A 6,524-nucleotide genomic window follows, 5' to 3' on the forward strand; every position below is an offset into this window, starting at 1 on the left:
TTACATGGATCAGACAACGGGAAAAAACTGTTGTGTGAATGAGCACAGACAACGACCAGAGTAGTAAACCTGTTGTGTTACATCCAGAATAGACAACACATTCTTGTAACTTATATTGTAAACATCTGTATTAGTCAAGTGTTCTGGAAACGGTTGTGTAGTGTGTCCATAATAATATAAGAACAAAACAAGTAATACAACTCTTATTGTCCTCAAATGGTTGTTCTACAGATCAACATACAACACAAATGAATTAAATAGCTCTTGTAGTAAAATTCTACAGACAACACTTGCATTTTGTTTTGTGTTGTAGGAACTCTTCTCATACAAGATTTGTCCTGTTTCTTGTGTTGTGTGATTTAGTTTCACACTTGTCTTTTAGTTTACAATGTGTTGAGTTAGTGTTTAAGACATGATTCTTTTTATAACAAATGGTGTTGTCTGAACATAATTAGTTTTATAGAGAAGGGTTTTTTATTCAGTTTGGTATTGTGCGAAAGTCAATATAACAAGCTTTTAGTTTTTGAAATTATTGTGTGAAACAAACTATAACAATGTTTTAACTGGATAACTTATGGGTTAAAATCCCCTCAGACAATGGTTTCCAAATGCAAAGCAAATAAAGCAACATTGTAAAATTAATATGCCATCAAATTTAAAATCCAAAGAAAAACCATTGAGATTACAACCAAGTCATCACCATTACACTAGCAAACAACCAACCCTCCATTACTCCAGCAATCAACCAACCATCCATTACACCATTTCAACTAAAAACCAACTAAGTATAACCAAGTCCTATCTTAAGAAAAATAAGACCATTCGAGTACATGTACTTCGGGACTCTATATTGCTTGTTAAATCATATAAAAATGAAAAATCTGAGTTAACTATCTTTAGAAATTCAGGTGACATTTACATGTGCAAACACACATGACGCTTTCTCTAATATACGCACTAATATGCCAACTATAAATACCTTTTTTGCTCAACTATATCCAACTATATTTTCCAATGAATTTTTAGCTTTTGAATCCCCTGTAATAGGTTCATATCATCCATAAATTTTGATTCCCATGGCTTGAAGATTAATAATTGATTTTCCTGTGGTCGGCAGTTGTCCAAGACATTCTCGTGGTCTTTGCTCTCGGGTCTTGTTTTGTCCTGCAAATTCCAATAGAGAAACAAAAACATTAAGCTCCTCGTGACTAAAACTTCCTCTCTTCATAAATTCAATTCCATGTATCAATTTATGCAAATAATAAAATACTTCAGGTTTAATTTAAAACAAAAAGTTCAAACCTAATGATCACTTTTACAAACTCCATTTTCTTCTAGCAGTTATCTTTGTACAGTTCACACAAGAATCTTCAATACACTCTTCAACGATACCAACTTGGCAATCTTTGGTTAGTCAAGTTCAACCTGCAAAAAAAGTATATGTTGTTGATACACGAGAGTTGTGTAAGCTTCTATTTTATTTTGTATTCACACAAGACAATTAATAAAGACCTCCACCAAATCACAAGATTCGACCACACCTTCTAACCCATCACTCACATCTTGTCTTCTATGCTCCTGGTGTGGATGTTGGCTTCCAACAAGTATCATCCTTTCTATTGAGACAATACCCCTACAACAGTTGCAACTCTAGATAACTTCTTTCCTCCTCTAGCAACAATCTATACATGGGCTTGGTTAAACATATCAACAAAGTTTATATAATCTCTCGGCATCCCATTCAAACTTGTTTACCAGGTACTACAAACAACCAATAGTTTGATAAAAATAGAACAAAGTTAAGATACATGCATTCTTGAATCATAGTACTTGCAAAACCAATAATTTCTTAAATCAATCATTGACAGCATGAAAATTTATTTAATCTGAAGCAAAAAATATTAATTAAAAGCAATAAAATCAAGATAAGAACAAATCATATATTAAAAGCATCCAAAAATCAAGAATCTATTGAAACAAAATATGTGAATTGAGCAATCATATAACTAAAATTTATCCAGCAGCTAAGAAAACATACATACACTGATAAGAGTGAGCAATCAAAAATTAATTAATATCATAGGACCACCTGCAAAATGGATGAAATAAAAATTGCAGTATAAAATTACATGACATAACAAATTAGTAGGTTTTTAATACTAATACATTAATTGAACATATGAGCTCCTTTAATAATATATGAAAAGAATATAAAACCCAAGGCAATGAAAATAAAATCATTTAAAAAAGAAATAAGACAAGTGTATACCTTTAACCCAAAAATCGAACTAGGGTTTGCGTTTGAAATCGAGCTTTTGAATAACTCGAGTTAGGGGTTAGTTTCTAAGATTTGAATTGGGGTTTGGGTTTGGATTTAGAGAGGTGAGAGGTTAGATTAAATTGAGGTGTTAAAAATTAGGTTTTAATTACACAGATGGTGTGATGGAAAGAGAGGCCGCATAGGAAGTTCAAAGAGAGAGAACATGAGAGAAAGGGAGTTACAGCTTAGAGAGGGAGATGGACTACCATGTAAAGGGGAAATGAGTGAACAAAAGATGGGGAGATAGAGAGAGAGAGAGAGAGATCCATGAGAAGGGGGAGTTGGGACAGAAAGAATGGGGAGATGGAGAGAGAGAGTCAGTGATGAGAAGGGAGAGTTGGGAGAGAGAGAACAGGGAAAATAGAGGGGTGAGAGCAGAGACCGATGAGAAGGAGATATAAACGGGGTTAACAAAATGGGGGGAGATATAAGGGGGAAATAAAATTTTCACTTGGGGGCAAACTAAAAATAGAGGAGATGGAATGAAAAAATGGCCTAAAAAGTGAAATTTGGGTGAAGGGGGAAATGAAAATTTAAACAAGGGGAAAATGAAAAAGTGGGGTTTAAGGTGAAATAGGGGTAAATAGATATTTTTTTATTTATATGTATTATTTTATAATTTTTATAATTTTACTTTATTTTATAAGAAGATAATAAAAATTAATATATCTTAACATCCGTATGGTTGGATCGTCGAAAAATTTATTTAAATAATCATTTTGTTAATGAGGAACGTGTCTAGTTTGAGAAAGTAGTACTTCAACTAGAATCTTCTTGTAAAATTATGCAAGATATTTTTTTGAATTTATAAATTATTACATAAAATTTTAGATTACATATTAATGTAATAAAATTCAATCTAACATTTTCATTAATTTATAATTCACTTAAACAAATATATATTAATATCCATATGGTTGGATATTAGAAAAAAATCATTTCAAAAAATTATTTTGTTAAGCAGGAACGAAATCCATTTTAGGAACTACCACTTTCACTACATTTTCGTTATAATTTCAAGCAAGATATATTTGAAAATTTTAAAATATTTTTTAAGTGAATAAAATCAATATATATTAACATCAACAGTTTAAGGAATATATATTAACAAAGTCAATAAAATATATGGCATTAAAAATAATTGTCTGAAATTTAAAATGTGTTGTCTTAACAAAAGTCATACAACAGTTTTTAATATAAAACAATTGTGGGATGTAATATCAACCAAATAAATAGTGCCAAATTCATACAACGGTTTATAACCAAAAAAGGTTATTTAAAAACAATGTCAATAACAGTTTCCAAGAAAAAAACCGTTGTTGAATCACACAACGGTATTTTTAAAAAGCCTGTTGTACATAGTTTATACGACAACGTCTGAGAAAAATCATTTTAAAAAATTAATCCTGTAAATCGGGAACGAGTCTCGTTGTCGGAAGGGGTACTTTTACCAGATATTTCTAATCATGGCATGCAAAATGAATTTCAAATTTTTTAATAATTTGTTCTTATGACTAAAATCTATATATCTTAACATCCGTACGGTTGGATCGTCGAAAAATCATTTTAAAAAATTAATCCTATAAATCGGGAACGAGTCTCGTTGTCGGGAGGGGTACTTTTACCAGATTTTTCTAATCGTGGCATGCAAATGAATTTCAAATTTTTTAATAATTTTTTCTTATGACTAAAATCGATAAATCCTAACATCCGTACGGTTGGATCGTCGAAAAATCCTTTTAAAAAATTAATCCTGTAAATCGGGAACGAGTCTCGTTGTCGGGAGGGGTACTTTTACCAGATTTTTCTAATCCTGACATTCGAGATGAATTTCAAATTTTTTAATACTTTTTTCATGTGACTAAAATGAGTATTTCTTAACATCCGTACGGTTGGATCGTCGAAAAATCATTTTAAAAAATTAATCCTGTAAATCGGGAACGAGTCTCGTTGTCGGGAGGGGTACTTTTACCAAAATTTTCTAATCCTGGCATGCAAAATGAATTTCAAATTTTTTAATAATTTTTTCTTATGACTAAAATCGATATATCTTAACATCCGTACGGTTGGATCGTCGAAAAATCATTTTAAAAAATTAATCCTGTAAATCGGGAACGAGTCTCGTTGTCGGGAGGGGTACTTTTACCAAATTTTTCTAATCCTGGCATGCAAAATGAATTTCAAATTTTTTAATAATTTGTTCTTATGACTAAAATCGATATATCTTAACATCTGTACGGTTGGATCGTCGAAAAATCATTTTAAAAAATTAATCCTGTAAATCGGGAACGAGTCTCGTTGTCGGGAGGGGTACTTTTACCAGATTTTTCTAATCCTGACATGCAAAATGAATTTTAAATTTTTTAATAATTTTTTCTTATGACTAAAATCGATATATCCTAACATCCGTACGGTTGGATCATCGAAAAATCATTTTAAAAAATTAATCCTGTAAATCGGGAACGAGTCTCGTTGTCGGGAGGGGTACTTTTACCAGATTTTTCTAATCCTGACATGCAAAATGAATTTCAAATTTTTTAATAATTTTTTCTTATGACTAAAATCGATATATCCTAACATCCGTACGGTTGGATCGTCGAAAAATCATTTTAAAAAATTAATCCTGTAAATCGGGAACGAGTCTCGTTGTCGGGAGGGGTACATTTACCAGATTTTTCAAATCCTGACATGCAAAATTAATTTCAAATTTTTTAATAATTTTTTCTTATGACTAAAATCGATATATCCTAACATCTGTAAGGTTGGATCGTCGAAAAATTATTTTAAAAAATTAATCCTGTAAATCGGGAACGAGTCTCGTTGTCGGGAGGGGTACTTTTACCAGATTTTTCTAATCATGGCATGCAAAATGAATTTCAAATTTTTTAATAATTTTTTCTTATGACTTAAATCAATATATCCTAAATTCCGTACGGTTCGATCGTCGAAAAATCATTTTAAAAAATTAATCCTGTAAATCGGGAACGAGTCTCGTTATCGGGAGGGGTACTTTTACCAAATTTTTCTAATCCTGGCATGCAAAATGAATTTCAAATTTTTTAATAATTTATTCTTATAACTAAAATTGATATATCTTAACAGTCGTACGGTTGGATCGTCGAAAAATCATTTTAAAAAATTAATCCTGTAAATCGGGAACGAGTCTCGTTATTGGGAGGGGTACTTTTACAAAAATTTTCTAATCCTGACATGCAAAATGAATTTCAATTTTTTTAATAATTTGTTCTTATGACTAAAATCGATATATCTTAACATCCGTATGGTTGGATCGTCGAAAAATCATTTTAAAATATTAATCCTATAAATCGGGAACGAGTCTCGTTGTCGGGAGGGGTACTTTTACCAGATTTTTCTAATCCTGACATTCGAGATGAATTTCAAATTTTTTAATACTTTTTTCATGAAACTAAAATGAGTATTTCTTAACATCCGTACGGTTGGATCCTCTAAAAAATCATTAAAAAAATTTATCTTTTTCATTAGGTATGAAAAAAATCTAGTACGAGGCAACACCCAACGGTTTTTTATGAAAAATTCTTGTCTGAAATAAATTGTGACAACAGTTTTTTTGAAAAAAACCGTTGTCTTAGATGATCAACTTTTTTTAAATCTCACGGCTGATATTAAATCTACTTTTAATCAATGGCTCTAATTACACCAACTCAACAATCCAAGTGAATGTTTTTTCCCCAATCACATGGTGCCACCTCATCACAAGCAACACTTCAGAAATTTCAAGAATCAGACTTACAGACAACGGTTTTTTATGAAAAAAGGTTGTCTTAGATGAACATTGACAACATTTATTTGAACAAAAGCTGTTGTGTAAGCGTAGCAGCGTTTTTTAATCTAATGGCTGATAATAAATATACATTCAATCAACTGCTCTTATTACACCAACTCAGCAATCCAAGTGAATGTTTTTTCACCAATCACATGGTGCCACCTCATCACAAACAAGTGTGAAAAAATCTTTTAAAAAATTTATCTTGTTCATCGGGAACGAATCCCGTGTTGGGAAGAAGTGCTTTTACCAGATTTTTCTAATCCTGACATTCGAGATGAATTTGAAATTTTTTAATACTTTTTTCATGTGACTAAAATAAGTATATCTTAACATCCATACGGTAGGATCGTTGAAAAAATCATTTAAAAAAAATTATCTTGTTCATCGGGAACGAAT

At 31.1% G+C, this 6,524-nt stretch overlaps 1 long non-coding RNA gene across 2 annotated transcripts; it reads right to left on the reverse strand.

Moving 5' to 3' along the window:
- Positions 1-960: 960 nt before the first annotated feature.
- On the reverse strand, positions 961-2,738 carry LOC141719248 (uncharacterized). Of its 2 annotated transcripts, XR_012574053.1 has the most exons (4): positions 2,270-2,738; positions 2,043-2,089; positions 1,303-1,425; positions 961-1,164 (listed from the first exon to the last, which is right to left on the reverse strand). It is a non-coding gene; the product is annotated as an uncharacterized LOC141719248 (long non-coding RNA). The 2 variants fall into 2 exon arrangements; XR_012574054.1 differs by lacking the exon at positions 2,043-2,089.
- Positions 2,739-6,524: the final 3,786 nt, after the last annotated feature.

This window comes from Apium graveolens, chromosome 1 (assembly GCF_009905375.1).
Source record: "Apium graveolens cultivar Ventura chromosome 1, ASM990537v1, whole genome shotgun sequence".
NCBI classification, from domain to species: Eukaryota; Viridiplantae; Streptophyta; class Magnoliopsida; order Apiales; family Apiaceae; genus Apium; species Apium graveolens.